General features: G+C 40.2%; 1 protein-coding gene across 7 annotated transcripts in view; it reads right to left on the reverse strand.

The window, feature by feature from the left end:
* Positions 1-19,965, reverse strand: part of CELF2 (CUGBP Elav-like family member 2) — a 382,663-nt gene that overhangs the window by 79,740 nt on the left and 282,958 nt on the right. The window lies entirely within an intron of this gene.

Raw genomic sequence — 19,965 nt, forward strand, 5'->3', positions numbered from 1 at the left:
GAGTTCAACCACTGCCAAAACCGAGATGGAATTTTCAAGTAATTTAAGAGCTAGAAAGCATTTCAAACATACTCAGAGGAGTTGAGTTTGACAAATGAACTTTGTTTGTAATTAAAAAAACATGTGCTGATTCTTTCAGGACTGAAGAGGAAGAGACTCGTGCTTCCTATAATAGCTTCCTATAACTGTTTAGTATCTCATCTTTTCTCTTTTAAGAATACATTATACCTTCATTCATAAAGCTTCCATGGCACAATTCTGGCTTCCATAAAAACTCCTTATACTTTTTTTCTTTTCAACCTCTTCCTCCATGTCCTGCAAAATAAACTGTGTGCTACGTGCTATGCTGAACATCACATGGCATCCTACCTTGGCGCAGTTGGCACAATGCGTCCTCAGCTTTCATTACTAAATGGTGCTCCCCCCCACCCCACCCTGAGTTGGTAACTCCAACCAAATTTTTACAAATGGTGTTTTCCGTTGTTTTGGGAATAGTAACACCACAACAGTGGAGCTCCCTCTGATCAGAGTGTATGGCTTTTCTACTGGACATCGGTTGTAGCCAGATGTGTGTCCACTCTGATGGATTCAGGGAAATTTTGTTACACTTCTCAAAAAAGCCTTCAGAACTGACCTCATGTTGAGTTTCAATGTGGGGGACATTTAAGCTTGCAAAAAACCCTACTTTTTATTTTCTTTCATACTGCTCTGCAGAATTGCTGGGATTTGACTACACAAAACTTCTGGCAGCAGCAGGGCCACTGCCTTTTCTCTCCTCAGCAATTCCTCACCGTTTCACGTGAACAGGTAAAAAAATCTATGCTCTTTCTGCTTTTGAATCATTTTTCAGTGCAGCAGAGTCGAGTATTGCCTGAAAATGTCAGAGACAATTCCATTTTTTTAATAAAAGACTATTATGGCAAACTTTGGGAAAGAAAAACAGCTGAGCAGGAGAGAACATCCATGCACTCATATCAAATGTGCTTTCAAAGCAGCACAGAAAACCGAATCTGCATTGCTTTTGGTGGAGTCACTTAACCTCCAGGGACATAGTTTCTAGATTTTTAGAAAATATAAAATATTGCTGTGAATGTTTCTGTAAGATTTACTCGAAGTCCAGAATGCTCCCTGACCTTGCAAATCAATGCATTCCTTGTATTGCTTGCAAAACTCCCCACTGTGCCCTAAGGAAAAGGCAAAGCCACAAGGTGGATGCAGTCACCAGGGTGCATAAATTTGCTTCAATTTTAACAATTCTGTTCTCTTTGAATCATTTGTTTCCCAAATGGACTTTAATAGTCCAGCACTTATCTGCCACCACTCTTATTCGATCTAATTTATAGAAAAAAGGGAACTTCTATTGTACTCTATCTTCTTTAACTAGTGCTTAACATTTATCCTGGCATCAACAATACACTGGGCACTGCAGGACACTTTAAATTCATGGGAATGTGACGCAGCATGTCCACTCAGCAACCAAAAAGTGAAAGAAGAAAAAAGGTGCAACTTGCTCCATGAGCCCGTTGCAGGTACTGATGTCTCTGAGGAGCAATGGAGTGGTGAGAAAACAGAGGAAAGAAAATTGAGTATTGTAAATTCGGGAATGTGCAGGTTACAGAAGAAAAACCCAACCCTAATCCAGACCTTTTGTAGACAGAGAATGTATCGCTCTTTCTAGTTGCATTTATATGCCCCTAAGTGGAGATACTTTGAATAAAGGCAATTCAAATGTTAAAAACCTTTGACTTTTCAAACTGCCTGAACCAGTGAAGCCAACTTTAGACCAAATTAATGAGAAGAAGTTATTTTTGCAGCCCCATGGTCACAACATAAAGATCAGTGTTAACCGATAAAACACAGTTACCACATCAGAAATTATCCTCTTCTGTTATACATAATTACCCCAAGCTCATTAAATCCATAATCTGTTATGTTCACAAAACAAGAGACAAGATTTAACAAGGCATTTCAACTGGGTTTTGACGTGATTTCAAAGGTTCCTGCTAAAAACCCATGGTCCAAATTCTCTTTGCACCAGCAAGCCAATGTCAGGAGTGATGCCATTGTGCTTAATAAAATTATATTGGTGCAAAACTGATAAGAGATTCAGATCAGGCCTGGAGAGCTTAAACTGCAGAATACCCATGGTAAAATGGATGTGATACACAAACATGGCTTCAGTGAAGAGGAAGGTGGAAAAATACGTTACTGACAGTTTCCTAACACGAGAGGGCTCGTGTTGAAGCTTGTTTAACCCCGACCATCACCAACTGATACGTTAACAACCTTTAACACTAGATTCAATAAAACATGCCATTTATAACCTGAAATGGGTTTTACAGAGTCACTAGTTCGCATCTCATTATTAAACTCATTGCTGACCTCTAGAGACAACTGCCGTGACAATACATATTATAAGCTCTCTACCCATAAAATATTTAAAAGTAGGTGTAAAAGAGAAAGGAAAAGAAAAGAAAAGAATGAATCTCAAAGAAGTGTGCAGTGAATAAGAAAATTAAAGAGGCAGAGACAAAGGCTAAATAGGTACTATCCTTTCACTCAACAATGAGCAAAAGAGAAAATAATCTATGCGTTTTATATCTTGCTTGTATAACTGCAGGCTATAAAATAATAAAATAGCTGTGCTTTCCGAGGCCCTCCAAAAGATTATAGATGATATAAACCTGTTTCAAATTAGATGCCACCCACTAGAATCATGTCATCTACTGAAATGAAGGATTTCATGTCTTATCAGAAAGCTGTTATTGCAGCTATACATCACAAAGCCATACACTTATGGATCTCAAGGTAAGTGATTTCTCAGTACGTCATGTTGTCACAGAAAAAAACAGGAAACATTTTCTTCTGTGCTTGAAGAAAGGTTTGCTTATGAAAATACAGTATTTATGAAGGCACAGTTGCAATTAATAAATAGGCAAGAGTAAGAAAAATAACTGCAGTAAATAATTTATAGACATTAACATCATCCTGTGCTCAGACCGTATAGGAAAAGGGAGCAACACAGCTCTGAGGCAAATTCTGACTGTGTGGGCAGCTTTCCCTGGCCAGCACTGTGCATGGGGATATCAACACCAGACTGGAATACGGGTTGTAAGGAACAACCTCTGCTCGGCAGCAGTTTAGAGAGCACTACCGAATCCAGCTGTGCAGTCAGTAACGCATCACCTACCTTTCCTATACGTGCTCTCTCTCCATAGGTCTCAAATGACACCAGGCCACTGTTTTACAGTGGAGGGCAGGCAAACGCCTGTCACCCAAGGTTGTGCAGTGCCTTGCGGCAGCGCTGGCAGCAAAGCGGGGGCTCCATTCACTGCCTGCACTGTCACCGAGGCCACTCCAAGCCTCAGGCCAAGCATGTCACTGCTTCTCCTTGGGCACATCCCAAGCAGAGGTGCTGAAGTGGTCCAAGGGAACCGAAAAGGGGAAGAAACAGTTGTCAAACATGTGATCCTGAAAATGCCCCTGAAATCAATGAGAATCTGGCCGCTGGCTATGGTGAGGGCAGCAGCAGGACTGAGCTATGGCCTAGAATTACAATTGACTAGTTACATCTTTCCCCCCCCCCCCCCTCTTTTTCCTGAGTACATCCCACCATATGTAAATATAACTTCATTAGAGAAAAAAACACAGCACAGCAACCCAAAAAACCTCTCAAAGGCACACATCCTCTCCAGCTTTAGAGCCTCAAAGTCATCTTTTCTACAATAATAACGCTACCTATTTACATTCTTGTCAAAGCCATGTGACATCTGCATGGGAGAAAACAAGCCGGCTAAGAGTCTATTTCTGGCAAAAATATTGCAAGGAAATTAGATTAACCTGGGTGGAATTCTATCTGGGAATTTGGAGTCTGTCGTGGTGATTAAGTCATCATTTCTGTCAGATTACTCTAATCGGCTGTCAAATACGATTCCACAACCCCATCTGTAACTTGGCATCCTCGTTATTCAGTCGATGTTACCTTCTGTATACAAAACAAACACCAAACAAGGAGGTGTGTGCAGCCTAGCATTTAGCAGAGTCATTAGCTGTGATTACTATTGTGTGCTTGCACATTGCAGAAGGCGATCAGCTTATGGCTTGTTTTATTTAGTCAGGGAATGCTTCAAATCAGGTGTAATCTTAAACCCGGAGTGCTAGGAGTGAGTGGAGAAGAACTGTCTCCAGGCATGGCCGAGCACGGGATTGTCATGCTCTGAGTCACCACCACGTCACCAGCAATTGCTTAACTCTCATTTCAGATTTGTCAGCATATTTGGTGGAAAGACTTCTGGGCACCTGCTTTCCATCCATTTTCTGAAAAGAAATGGGCACTCAGATGTTCTAGCTAGGCTAAAGTGTACCTGCAATAAGTAGTTTCTGCAGGTGAAGCAAGGTTTGTAGGCTGAGGCAGCCAACACTTTAAATGATCTGTATCGGGTGGTTTAATAAGAAGTGTTTTGTTGTATATGTGAGTATGTTTGTCTTACAGAGGACTGGTGATTAAAAAGCACAAAATGCCTTTCAGTGAAGATGAAGGGGCTGATGGGCTCAATTTGCTTGCAGCTGCGTTGAGACTGTGAGATTCGGGTGCTCTCAGCACCTCCAAAACTCTGGCCATGTAATTAGACTACTAAAAATCATTATTTTATGGTCCATTGCAAAAACACCTTCATACACAGTTCCTACATCTATTAGCAGCTTTTATTCTCCATTCCCACCAGTGCAGTATGCACATGCCTCACTCCATCATTCCTTGTGCTTTAAGAAAGCCACTTGTCAAGAAAGGACCCCGCATGCACTCAAACCTGCCCAAGCCTTCATCCAGCTCAGTATGTCAGTCAAAGACCGTCTCCTAAAAGTCCTCTAAAGTTAGGCACAGTGTGACTTTACACCATGGGAGTTTAGGGGATGTGTGTGGAGGACGTTATCCACGACACTTCACTCCTTACCATTTCTCTCACCATCTTTCTACAACCCTTTACAGCCATCAGCAGATTTCTAGAGTGCTTAGCCCTCTTTAGACCTGTCCCCTTCCTCTCTTCCCTGTCGTCTGCCACGGCTACAAGTTTCTAGACATGCCCCAGCTCAGTTTGTCCCTTACCTGTCACTCTTGCAGACCGCATCGTGGGGAAACACAACACAAAATTGAGCTAACCTTCCCCCAAGCAAAGGGTAAATTTGAAGAACTTGGGTTACTCAGGTAACATCCAAACCAAACAAACTGCAGTAGTATTAAACGGTGACAGCTTGCATGTATCTTGTCATTTCTAGCACTTTGGGACATGCTTCTTGCTAGCATTAATCATTGTTGAAGCCAAAGGGGACTTCTTTCACATTCTGTACATCTCAGAATTGTAAAATGGCAGGAGAGAATGTGGGAGGGAGAAGAAGAGATACCAGACCTTAATAAAACCCTAATATTCTTGGGGGAAGGATTATAAATCCATAGACTTTTTGGAACCAATAGGAAAACCAAAGAGGAAGAAAATATTAAGGAGCAGCAGGGACCAACTAAGGGCATGGGAGAAAAAAAAGCACCTAAAGAGGCACCAGCATGAAAAACAGTGGGAAAAATTTACATTCTTTGCCTCACTCCAGTCTAGGAATGAATTTAAGGTTTTCTCCAAGCTCCTGATCCAATTAGTGAGTGCAGCTTAATTAGACCAGTAGTCCAAGGAAAAGAAGAAATCTCTACCTGCCAGGTTCCTGACCTTCAATGAGTCTGGAAGTCAGGAAGAAATGTATTGACCTACCAAAAGAATGGGGGAAGAAGAGAAAATGGTCCATAAGCACCAGAGAATGAAATGATTTCCATTGTCTTCAGAGATCATTATTTTTATGGATTAGTCTGTGCAGACACCTCTACACACACACTCCAGCCCCTCATTTCAGCTTTTAGATCCCAAGTTTTTCAGTAGGATCCTTTTGGAGGAGCTCTTGAACATATTTTCCACATCACTTCAATGCCAACTGCTTTTGCTTTTTTAAACCCTTGTGACTCACAAGTAATACAAGTTTCCCAGAAGTGAAAGAGGTGTATTTTCCTATCGAAGAGAACTGTTTAGAACAACTTCTCCAGGGTCAAACTAACTTGAATTACACAGTCAATATCTGGCTACAGCTTCAGGGAACTTCTCCAGGAACCAGGGACAGTCTCTGAGGCCAAATAAATACTAGTGAATAAAAGAGGCAAGGGACTGCTCTCTCACTCTTAAGAGAAGTGGTGTGGTACAGCTTGCATTTACACAGCTATACTTCTCCTTCCTTCCAGAACAGGATGTCCTTGTCCATACTGCCTAGTGGGAACAGTGTCTAGCCCATGTTATTCTCCCAAACATGCCCACACACTGGGCAAGAAAAGTGCTAACTGGCACCAAGTCCAGTGCCATGGTCCTGCTTGCTTTACTGGCACAGGCAGAGCTTTGGATTCCCAGCACTGGTTTAAGTCATTTACCTTAGTTCATTCACAGGTTAAAAGAGGACAAACACGCATCCATCACATAGACTGTCACAAATAAATGCAAAGCAGTAGCTGTAACTGCCTGAGCAATGACATAGCCAGGAGATTGTTTGCTGTCGTCCTTTCATAAATCCCAATTTAAGGTATTTAAACTGTGCTAGGTATTCATATGATTTTAGTAGTAGAAGAATGTGGTCTTTTACTTGGCCTCCTAGATTGTCAGACACAGATATATATATATATATATATATATATATATGCACGTTTTGGAGAAAAAGTGAGAGGGAGAGAGGGAAGGAGGAAGGGAGAGAAGCAGGAGAAAATGAATATTGCTGTTGGATTCCAAATATAGTTCATGCGGTAATGGATAACATCATTATTTTCTATTTAAAGCACAGAAACAAGCATATAGCTTGCTTAAAACAAGTTGTTTCTTTTACTGGAGAACACTAAAACTGCTGAAATTCAACGACTTTTGGAAGCTGTCCAACTCAGTCATTTGCAATCCACTGCAATCCATGTTTTAAATTCAAGTTAAATTGAACATTAGCTTGAGAGACTAAAAACAATGCTGCACTTTAAAATAATAATAGTAGTCCAGCGATCCCTTCCACAGTCACCCCCACACCCTGTCGTTCCTCCTGTACATTTGCTAATTAGGCTATAACACTTGGTCTCCTTTAGAAGTTGTACCCTCATATAAAAATGAAAAAGTTGGAGGTCTTAGAAGTGACAACTTCACTTCCTAATGTACAAATAACTACTATTGCTCTGTTAGCAGTTCTACTCCATTTATTTAGTTCCTTCATTTCTTACCACCCACACAAATGGTAACAACTCCAGGACACATGTGAGCCAAACAGAGTGGAGATAAGGAAGGGGAAGTACGACCAAAATTTCTCCCTTCAAAATCACATGGAAACCAAAGTGATTAACTATCTTTTCTTCAAACAAATGAGCCTTTACAGAACCTATTCAATCCTAAAAATAGACATTAAGTGGGATTCTATATCTTGTTGGGAATAATGCCTTGGGGATATTTTGTATCATCCATGCTTAAAAAGCAAACCCATTAGACATCTGAGCAAAACATCAGATATTATTTTAACAGCAAGAGTTATCCATCTCATCTGCAGCGGCAATAACTTTTGTTGACATTTTGCCAATTGAAGTTTGCATGCCAATGTGGTGTTTTGTTTTGTTTTGTTTTTTTCCCCCTTTGCGTTAAAACAATAAGGCACAGAAAGATAACAAAAGTCTCTCTGTGACATTAATTGACTTGAGTTTTAACACCCGTTCAAGGTAACTGCAAGGAGCAAAAATTACTGCCCACATTTCTGAGCGGAAAATGAAACGCGATGAAGCGGTGATTTGCCCAGCGTCACGCAGGGAGGCACTGCATGGCCCAGAATGACTATCGGAAGGGAGGTAGCTGAGCTGTCCGCACCGCAGCAGAGCCTCAGCTCCTCATGCTCTAATTGATTTCTCCTCCTAACACCATTGCGAGGTGCTTACTGCTGCTATCTCTTTTTAGCAGAAAGGAAGACGATGGGGGGAAAAAAGGCACAGAGGCTATACATGATTCATCTGGAGTTATTCCACAGCCGAAGCCAAGGCTCTCAAGCCAAAATCTTGTAAGTTTTATCACCAGGTATAGGTAAAGCATTAATGAGTGGGGGTGCTCCACACAAGCACGTATTTTACAATATTATTCCCTAGATATCCTACTCAAGAGGTAACATAAGAACCTGAAGCAGTGATCCAGGATAGCTGGAGGAAACAAACGCCAGCCAAGCTGTCGTGGGTTTGGGATCTCAACTAATAACTAACGCAGCTTTGCACTGCAGCGGGTGGATTTGTCCAGCATGATCTAAGATGCCAGGACTCTGTTCCCACCATGACACAAGCCTTACAGTCAATGTCCCACTGGACATGACTCAAGTGTTCTGAAGCCGTACTTTCTTCCATGTCCCTAGTTGGGCGTTGGTTTCCAGAAGTCAACAGGAGGTTGAAGACTTTAAAAGGAGTACTTTTACTTCAAAGCTAAGAGTGCCACCTCTCTCCACCCCCCATATTAATATTTGGAAAACAGAGCCAGAGCATAGCCAAAACACTCTACCTATTATCTCATCTTCTATGAATAGACTTCCCACCTCCCATGGGAATCAAACAGAGGTCCCATAACCATCCCAGAAGGGGAAGGCAGCAAGCAGATGCTTGTGGTTACTTGAGTGATCTGCACAGGCATATTGAACATTTCTTCTCCTAGCAAAAGTAAATTCCTTGCTTAGGAAGCACTGACTCCTGATGGCATGCTCAGGCAAGTTTGCCCTTCTCATTTATGACTTCAGGATCTTTGAAGATTCAAGATGATGTTCTCATTTTAAAAAAAACCCTCTTCTGCTGCCAAATGGAAATCTTCAGGTAGCTCAGGCTGTGGGCACCATTTTAGGATGCTAATGTTTGAGTCTGGTCCACATGAAACTCCTCCCTTCCACATGAACATCTAGGATGACTTTAAAAAATGTATCAAAAAAACAAAGCAATCCTCTACCCCCTTCTCCTCCTCCCCTAAAAACACAATCCCAAGCAAAATCAAATAAATTCTCTTTTAGGCTACCAATGACCGTGAAGAAATTTAGCTGAAAGATTTTTAAAAACATGCATCGGCTTATATAATGCAAAACACAAACTTGGCTGTGACTGAGGGCACGACTACCAGGATATTAAATGCTTGTTTTGCAGAAGTTTTATGTTAAGATTTACGTTGTTCTGTGCTTGCATGTACTGTCTCCTCTGTGAACTATGCTCTGGGAAAACACCATGTGATTATGCTCAGCAATATCCTCCACCTTTGCCAAGCTGAAATTCAGGAAATAACCCTTTAAAGGGAATGACCAGCAACAGCAACATTTCAGAAAGGCAAGAAAGCATAGTCAGGGGCTCCTCTGTGTCTTTGACAACGTTATCTCATCTACACTTATCTTCTTCATTTTTGGCTTTCATTCAATAAGAGAGAAACCTGTCTCAACCACTCCTTCAGTTTCACATCACAGATTTTTCTGTTCATTTACTAAGCAGATCTTCTGCCTGCCTCTTTCTGCAGCGTGGAAGGTCACCTTGATCCAACAATGCACTTGGTCTCCTCTTCTGACAGAAACTAGAGTCTATTATTTGGTACAAAACTCAAATTCTAGGCTATGGGATTTTTTTTTTTTTTTATGTAAAGCTTTTTAAAGTTCTTGTTGGAAAGCTTTCATATTTGCATTACAATGTACCAGCAAGAACATCTTATAGCTAAAAAGTGTGACTGAGGTAAGTCTAAAATAAGCCCCAAAAGCATCAAAATTATAACTTCTATTGAAATTCTACCTTTTAAATTAGAGCAAAGGGTACAATTCACAGAAACAGTTGGCACTGATGATCTGGGGCTGCTGCTGTTTTCACTTAGCAAAGGTGCAGAGCAGTTCTGAGTCCAGAATACATGTCTTGATTCACAATTCCCACCTCTCCAGCACTCAGACAGGCAGTCAAATTCCTCCCTGTTACCAAACACAGACTAATCCAGATTTCTTCAAAGGTCAGATATGAGCCCCAAACTACTTGTCAACACGCATGCCTCTAAATATTGCAGAGAATAGCCAAAGCATTCAGGTAGAAAAGAGGTTTTGAATGAAGATGTCAAAAATCCTCCTCTCCTGCCTGAGATCAGCTGGGGTAAGTAGTACAGTTTTATTGTTTAACCAGCAGAGCCATAATATTTTACGCCAAATGAGGATATGGCTCATAAATTCTATTTAAGCCCTCCACGAGCTGAAGTTACAAGAATTTTCCACAACTATCCAGTATCAGCATCCAAATAAAAACTCTCAGTGTTATGCCAATACTCTGCAGTGGCGAAATAATCTGGCTGTGGAGAAAGAATGAAAAAAGATAGCTCGATATTTGATCCATCTATGAAAACAGAATGTTACTGCAGTCTCCAGCCACAAGCATTCACAAACACTCTGTCCACATGAAAATATGGACGTCTAGTTGTGTATACAAACAGCAGTGAGAAGCATATTAAGTAAACATGTAATTTTTAACCATTCTTTGTATGAACTCATTCTCTTTAAATTTTTAGCATCTCTCTAAGCTAATGTATTTTGCCAATACTTTCTTTGGTAAAAGGAAAGTATTCTTTATTGATACTACACGTGCAATATACATTTATAATCCCAATCTTAAGGAATTCTAATGTATTTAAATATTTCCCTCAATAGGTGCTTAGGAAGTTAAACAAACTAAAATATAAATGGGCAACATTAACAGAAACATATACTTTTGAAGAATGAGTCAGTTCCAGCTGGCTGTGTGATTTGGACTGAGCTGTGATTAAGCTTTCATTAGTAAAAGGGACAGTATCAGGAACAGTAAGACCAAAAAAAATCAACCTGCCTCCACTCATTTGCAAAACTCTGAACTACCATCTGACCCCAAATATGAACCTTAATGCATTTTTCCAGAGATTGTGCCCCTTGATTCCCTTGAAAAAAGCACCAACATGCTTCATTTAGTGACTTATAAATGTCAATATGTGAAAAGTTGTCTTCTCTTACTTATTCTTCATATCGCTATTCTTCTCAATTAGAAGTTTTTCCTGAGTTGTGCCCCTTGAGTAACATCTTTATGTGCGACTTGCCTAAAGGTCAAAGAAAACTCTTTGCAGCGATGCCTTCAGGTGCAACAGCTGGAGGCCACAGAGAGCTATCAGGAAGGTCCTCTGATAAAACCAACTGAGCTCAAAGCTCTTACATCATTCATTCTACTGGCTCCAAAGGTATCATTTGGAGCTACTGGGAAGCTTTGAACTCCTGGTTTCTCGGTGTATGCTATTTTTCCTGAGCAGGGCTAATGCAGCCCGAGGGCTGCTGCAGCTTCGATGAAGCTAGTGGAGGACAATGAAAGCACAGGGGAAAATGGCAGGGGTGCAGAAAAGAAATTTTCACCAAGTCACACCCTCTATTTTTGGCTCTCATGTCAACAGGGAGGAAGACAAGTGCCAGACGATAGAGCTGTTAGCTATCAGCCTACTTTTAAACTGGGATAAATCCGTATCATTTCGTGCAAAATAAATAGGGTGACAAAAGGCAAGAAACATGTCTGCCTGAGCAACCCTCAGAGGCCCCCAGACACAAGTATGTAAACTGACTGTAGCTCTTACCTACCAACATCTTTCTTTTGGTTAATCATATACTTTTGTACAAATGGGAGGATTCTACATTCACACAAGCACAGAAATTTCTTTCACTCCTTAGCAATTGCAGAAGTGAGAGATGAAAAAACCCAGTAGCTCATCTTGAATGACTTAATGCCAATACAGGATTACTGCCTATCATATATTTTCTAATTCTTTCCTACCCCAAATGCCCCTAAGGATTAGCATTTAACTTTGTTTCTTTTAGAAGGTTATTCTAATTGGACAGATAACTGTTTTTTCCTGGTACTTGGTCTAAGTTTTATTTTACCTCTTATGACAATAAATCCTCAATTCTGTGTACAATCAAAAATAATTCCCATTTCTAACTGGCATTTGTGTAGTACTTGGCCCTGGAGGAAATAAATGCACCATCTACATCCATGCTGCTCTGGATGCTTGGCAAGGTACTCCCGCAACAGCATTTACCCTCTCTATTCCTCGCAATATCTGAAATGAACATACTGTATAATAACCCAGCACATTTTCCTCTAAGGTATTGTCATGAATTGGCCACAAAATAATATTAGTCGCTGTCTGGCGGATACTTGCTCAAGTGATGGTCTAGAACACAAAGTCTCTCCAATCATTTCAGCCATTCAGAGCTGAACGGAAATATAAAGGTATCACGCACCTTGCATCTCTGTATGAGGCTGTAATCCCACTGAGAGATCCTGGCAGCGGGAAGGAACTCTAGAGTGTTTTGTTTATTTTCACGGTGGAATTACAAGCTTCACTTATGGAGGTACCTGACTTTCAGTTCTTAGTTTAAAACTAATCTTATCCTCTGATTAGTGTCTTATTCTCCACAATCGTATTTTCTTCAACCCAGAATCCTATGTTCTCTATCTTGAAATCAATGATAAGGCTCTATTCATACTTTCTTAAAGATCATTACAGACTTCCAATTATTCCTTTCAGACACGAGCTTCTTTTTTTCTTTCTTCTCTCTTCCCCCCCCCGCCCCCCCCCCCCCGTGTTTCTCCTTCAGAAGAGAAATTTTCCACTTGCTGCAACTAGTAATGGTTGCAAGTGGGGTTGGGTGAGCATTCCTAGAATGAATGACAGAGGCGATGTATTCATGAGATTCCCTGATACATTGCAAATTCCATTTGCAAAGAAGCAAAGTTGCTTATTCTAACCCCTGCTTGCCTATCCCCCCCTCCTGCGATGGGAGATAGCCCATCTCTGAGTTACAATAGGGCGAGGGCTGGGATTGACTGCAGACTGCTTTAATGCCACTCTTAATGACAACTTGTGAAGATTAGGAAGTTGTCAGAATCAGATATCAGCAAAAGCTCCAGCTTGCTTTGTGAAGTCAGTCTGAATTAATTAATGGGTAGCTTTCCTTTGATATTGCTTTGATATTTGGCTGCAGCTGGATAAAAATCAACCACAAAGGAAGCTACATTTTGTTTACCACTGCTTAAGACTGTTTAGTTCAATGTTTTTTTCTTTTGCAGCTTTTGCTTTTTTAACTTCCCTGGCACAAGGCAATAGAGATAGGCTTTTGCTAATAAATGGAGTTATGGTGACATGTTTTTCAATGACTGCTTCTCTCCGCTCCTGGAGACACTCAGGCCACATTCTGGGAGCAAAGCCATTACTGATTTCAACAAAGCTGCAAGTGAAAAAATGGATCGTTCCAAAAGTAAGACAAACATTAGATTTGCCCACTGTGGTACTGCTTTTCCTGTTAAAAGGTATTTAACACTTTAGTGATATTTGCTCTCTGTTTTAGAGGGTGCTGACCACTCGCTCCATACACTGACAGTCTGAACTATAAGCTCTCCAATTAGGAGTCTTCCTCAACTTGTCAGGGTGGGAATTCACAGTACATTTTGTGTCTCTAAATGTTTTGGACATCTACCATGACAATCAGATGAATGCATCTGTACCCCAAAGAGGTGCTTGCACCCAAATGAATCCCTGTTTCTATCAGCCCCAGTGACCCTGCTTGGCAATAGGAGAAAGGATTGCTCTGTACACCACAGGGGAAGAGAAGAGAAAGAAGTGGTTCTTCCAACTAAGCTGATCAAAATGATAATTTCTTCCAGAGAACGAATAAAAAAATCAATTATCTCTCTGGGTCTGCAAAGAGTATTTTTAATTAGGCAGAATATAATTGCCCAAAGTGTGTTATTAGAGCAGGAGGCTCAGCCAAGCACCCAGTTTCACCTGGTTTTCCAGGACATATTATGGGGTTTCTAATGACCACAGAGAGGACAGAACTTATGTTTTCTCACTCACCCTGTATGTTGTCACATAGAACAGCATGGTGCATATAAACAGTGTGATTCATTATCCAGTTGAGATGGGAGAAAGCTACTAGGGATGCCTCAGCTTCCCGCACCATCATGGGAGTACAAACACTAAATGAGACAACATTGCATCCCTTCAATAGCAATGCACAGAGCCACAGACCACACAGCAGAGGTCTTTGTGAAGCAGCACAGCTCACGGGGTTGGACACAATGGCAGAAGGATGCTGAACAAACAATCTCTCTGTTATAAACATGCCATGAAGCCCAGGCTCTTTAGTCATAACATAACTCAGATCCATGGACGCCAAACACTGCTATCGAGGCAGGTAAATGGCATCCAAGGGCATCTCTAATGATGTTACTTCCTGATGCCTGCAACATTGTTTATGATTTGCCTTTCTAATTTCACTATTGTAGGAGTAGTCAGACAGCTAGGAAGGCTCCCTGAACTAGTTTTTCATTACGAAGACAATTTTAATAGCTTGTGTCATGGTGCTAATGAGGCTGACTGAAGCACCTGTACTTTCTGTTCCGGATAACAGAAAACAGCTAACACCAGCAGGAGGATAAATAGCTGTTTAAGAGAGTGCCTGGACTATTATCCTTAGCTAAGCATCCTGCCTAAATCTTGGTGAGCTTTGCAATCCCCTAGAGTACTCCAGTGAGGGCCTCTCATTTTTGTTCCGTTTTCCATTCTGAAGTGCACAGGTCCAGTCAGTGATTTCTGGGTACCCAGATTGAAAGTGATACCCTGTGAACAGATCCTCCAGCCTTGCTGAATAAGGTGTTCTAAGTTGGACATTAAATTCTGGAGGCATTTTGAAAAGTGATGACCTCAACTGTCTGGAGTTACAGAAATTAGAGGTAAAGCCCAGTGACACACACCAGAACAGTTTGGCCTTTGGAGGATGGGCTTCACATCAGGGATTTTTTCTGAGATTAAGCCAGTAGTATGCGTTACTTAGTTTCCATCCCAATATTATTATACTGCAAAGCTGTGCAAAAAAAATCCTGAACTACTCCAAAAGAGCTATCTAAAAAAGCTAGCGTGCATTTAACTGCATTTGCAGCTGGGGTAATGTGCTCTGGCTTTTCAGCAGATCTGCTACACCAGGGAAAGTCTGATATGAACGTCTAGGATCTGAAAGAGCTCACTGATGCCCATACCCTGTGCAGCTTTGCATCCTCCTGACATGCCCCAGGGGTTAGGCTGGAGCCTCCCTGCCCAGAGTAAGGCAGATCAAAGTTTAGCCTCCTTCTTCCAGTGCTTCAAGTCAATGGATCTTCCCTTTTCTTGGAGGGTATCTTCCAAATATTTGAAGCTTTTCCAAATAATGAAAGTACTTATTAGAGCACGGACTCATATCCAGCTATCACAATTCTTGAGTCACTGCCCTCAGTACTAGGCACACACTTGTTTTCTCTTGACCCCATTAGAGTTTAACATTTTCATATAGAGTGGAACAGCTTCAAGAGGAGAAATGGTGACCTCCAATCTCAACTAAGTCCAGTGGTGAAGACTCTGTTAGGTCAGTTCAACTTAAATCCTTACAGCAGACAAGCCAGAGAGGATATGAACTGCATTGTCCTGTATGGCAGAAAGCTATCATAATGATAAGGCTGTATGGGAAGATGAATCTGCCCCCCCATCCTTCATTGAGAAAAAGGGACAATATACTTATGAATTCTACGTTTTGCTCAATTCAGATTAGTTATTTTCACTTAGTCAATGTTCCCCTCTCCCTACATGTGCACAGCACCCATCATTCTGCCATTAAGCAGCAAGTTCAGCTACTTATCACAGGAGTTTCATTGGGCTCTTAAGTCACTTTTTACCATTTTATGAATTCAGGTCTGATAATCCATTCTGTGTTTCACAGTAATGGTAGATGCAAATCCAACCTTTCTAATAGGGCACCTGAATTTAATGCAAATACTGTTTTTTCATTTAAGTGGCAAAGTCAGTGCAACTTTTTTTGAGGGGCAGAGGTAGAAATGGTGTATTTGCATAATAAAAAAATAACTTCTTCGGAGCTGGACAAAATGTATCATTAAGTGGTTTCATTTGCATAGTATTTTAAAGCAAGAAATGGGCCAGATTCACTTTCTCAACATCATTCAATGTCTTATAGTTCAGTTCCTAGGAACAGGCGCTCCCTGGGAATTCTCTGCTTTCCCATCTGGTTATTTTTATCATTTAAACAGTTCTAGACTTTCCGGATCCTTCATTAAACAGCATTTGGCCATGCTATATGAGTACTGAATTAGTTTAATTTGTCATCATAAATCAATCCCTCCAGATCCTTAACTAACTTAACTGCTCTTTGAATTCCCTTTCTGTTTGTCAAAATCTCTCAAAGTCACTGATATCTCATATTCAGGCTATTATTCAAGTCATATTGGGTGATTACCTTTTTATTACAGGTAATTTTTACATAATGTTCATATAGTACTGACAACTCATAAGGCCTAAAGCAGAGAAGGGAACTGGATATTAAAACGCTACTCCAGAAAGGAGTGTGCCAGGATATTAATTAGAAATGAGCTCATAATGTAAAGTGAAAATCAGAAATGTATTTGTTTTTTTGCTTCTTGTTGGAAAAACGGTATTTTATCAGAAAGTGAATGTGGATTCATAGTAAGTCATCATGGATGCCTGCACTTTGAAACAGATTATTCTGAAGGTTGAATAACCTGCTAAACTGATTCAGCACAGTGCTGGGATTTCTCTTCCACGTTACAACCCCTCAAGCCCCGTGCCCCCAGAGGGGCCATGGTGCTGCCTTGCTGATACATGTGATACTGATACCATGGCACACAGCAAGACCAAGTGTGTTTTACACTCAACGTGAAACCTGAACTGGTCTACAGGGGTGAGGGGAAGTCTCAAAGTAGACTGGCATTATGCCGATGACTGTCAGCCTGCTGGGGGGCGGAATGAACCCTACTGTGAATGGACACCGAAAGAGAAGAATGATTTAATTTCCTCTTTAAAAATCAGTTTTTCATATTCTACATCCCTAAATGGACCCTGAGGTTACCTTACAGCCAGTGCAGAATATTGAGGGAAAAGTTCTCTCTAAAACAGTCTTGTTTTCTCTCTCACGTAAACAGCATTTAATAAAACCAGTAGTGATTCTTATAATGGAAAAACTGAAAGATCTTTCCCTCAACATCTAGCAAAAAAGGAAGCCTTTAGTATTTTACAAGACAGATCCTACAAACTCTACCTTGATGTTAAACTTTTAAGAGCTTTCTCAAAACTGTATTTCTCCATTGTTAAAACCTTAATTAAAGACATTAATACAGCTAATGTCTTAATGTCATCCCAGAACTTCAATACAAAGGGTTTGCTGCTACTTGGAATATGTTTATCTCACTTGAAATAAGAACCACATAAAATATCAGTTCGTTGAACATAAGGAGTGCTGAGACCTAAATCAGTGTGGGCTGTAAACTATTCTTGTGAAAAAAACCTTAGCTATTAGGATATATGCCAAAAATGTAGGCAACAAATAATCATTGCCATGTCAGATGAATCACAGAATTATTTAGGTTGGAAAAGACCTTTTAAGATCAAGTCCAACGCTAAACCTAACACTGCCAGATCTACCACTAAACCAATCTAAATCTAACTTCAAATACAGAACAAAGACTCCAAAAAAGTTTTAGGTGTAGATTTTACAAATGGATACCCATGGATTTGTGACTTCAAATAGCTTCTGCATAAGATGAAAGGTGTATTTATTCAGCAGCTGGGCTCCAAGAATCCAACCAACATCTGGTGTTCTTGTGTTACCTATCTGACAGCTCTTGCCAGGAAATCCTACCAGATTCACTAGTTAGCAAAACAGAGCACATTCTCGTTTTAAACTAATGAACTTTAAAACTAAAACAAACAAAAAATGTCAGCGTCACAAAGGCAGCTAAAGCAGTCCCTGCATACAGCTCTTCAAGGTTTGCTCTCCATACAGAAGCCAATTTTCATTAAGCAGCAAATTAGAGCACGGGAAGGACTAGATTATTATATCTAACTAAAGGTACAGAAGAAATTTAGATGAGAGGAATTTATTGGATTATTTTGTTTGGGGAATACAACTTAAACACCTCTAGCAAAGCCATGAGATTCTTAATGAAGATGAGACTAGTTAATGCTTCAGTTCTACATCTCATCCCAAAGAAGCACATTTCTAAGATCATTATTACATTCAAGTTGAGGTTTTCCCTCTTCTCCCTTCTGCCTTTTGAAACAAAATCCAGACCAACGTTCCAAGAAAACCTGACCGTAAATTGAATAATACAAACTGCACCCCTATGAGCTAGAATATGAGCTATGTACTTGTATGACGTATTTGAAAAGACACATCTGGAAATTAATGTTGTTCATTTATGTCCTGGTTTCACCTGGGATAGAGTTAATTTTCTTTTTGGTAGCTGGTATAATGCTGAGTTTTGGATTTTGGATGAGAATAATGTCGATAACACACTGATGTTTAGTTGTTGCTGAGCAGTATTTACACTAAGTCAAGGACTTTTCAGTTTCCCACACCACCTTGCCAAGGAGGAGGCCGGGGGGCACAAGAAGCTAGGGAGGGGACACAGATGGGACATCTGAACCAAACTTGCTGAAGGGATATTCCATACCATGTGGCATCATGCTCAGCATATAAAGCTGGGGGGAAAGCTGGCTGGGGACTGCTGCTCAGGAACTGGCTGGGCATCAGTTGGCAGGTAGTGAGCAATTGCACTGTGCATCACTTGATTTGTATATTCAAATTCTATTATTATTGTTATTATTGTTGTTATTGTTTATTATTATTATTATTATTATTATTATTATTATTATTATTATTATTATTATTATTATTATTGTTTTCTCTTCCTTTCTGTTTTATTAAACAGTCTGTATATCAACCCACAAATTTTATGTTATTTCCAATTCTCTCCCCCATCCCACTGGCTGGGGGGGAAGTAAGGAATGGCTGTGTGGTGTTTAGCTGCCTGCCAGGTTAAACCATGACAATTTACAAGACAGAAAAGCTACTCGTGATGCCAGCACTAAGTAAACAGAAGAGAACTGTCCCCATTTCATTGACATGTATCATATATATCTATATGTCTGTATTTCTCAAACACTGTAAATCTTCTCTGCCTAGTAGCAATCCTACCATAACAAGTGATATCTAAATACATTTTGGAGGAAAGATAAAAGCTCCATTATATGACAAGGAATATTATGACTAACAGAGAGATTATACTAACTATGAGTAAAACAAAGATGTTTGATCCTACTTATGCTGAAAGTTTTTAAAAATTTAAAAAAATCTTTTAAATGAATTTTATCCTCAGGAAAATGATTAAAACCAAAAAAGCCTTGAGATGTCAGCTGGTGACATGTTTTTCTTCTTTATCTTTCTTTTTTTGTTGTTGTTGCTGTGAAAAAAAAAATCTGAGAAAATACAGCAAAGTGCATCATTAACTTCTTATTAATTTTATAATACAAAGGCAATTCAGTTAAAATAGTGGTGCTGCAACTTTAAATTACAGAACTAGCTTGGTATTTAATGAGAGATTTAGCACAGCAGGGTTTCTGTTAAATTAAGTTGTGCCTTCACATCACAGTGGGAAAACAGGTGTATATTGGTTTAGAATTATGGAAATGTTGACTAATTCCAAGGCTTGTAATCAAACAGCAAGGCACCCTGCAATATTTTTTTCCAAGATTCTGCATTAATCATTTATGTCTGGTCTTATTTTCTTCATGTCCACTAAGAGGGTGCAGCTCAAAGGAGCAGATAGACTGTTCCTGTTTTCATGGTAAGGGTGAGGTCCATGCAAAAAGTAGATACAGAAACAGAACACTGCAGCTTTGCTCAAATACCTACCTAAATTAAACTGAACGTGCAGTCTTGGAAGGGGGATAAATTTCACACTAAAAAAACCATTTTTTTGGCTTCACCAGTGCTGATCCAAAAAATGCTTACCGAGCCACATGGAAC

The sequence above is a fragment of the Athene noctua genome, chromosome 3, assembly GCF_965140245.1.
Source record: "Athene noctua chromosome 3, bAthNoc1.hap1.1, whole genome shotgun sequence".
Taxonomy (NCBI): Eukaryota; Metazoa; Chordata; class Aves; order Strigiformes; family Strigidae; genus Athene; species Athene noctua.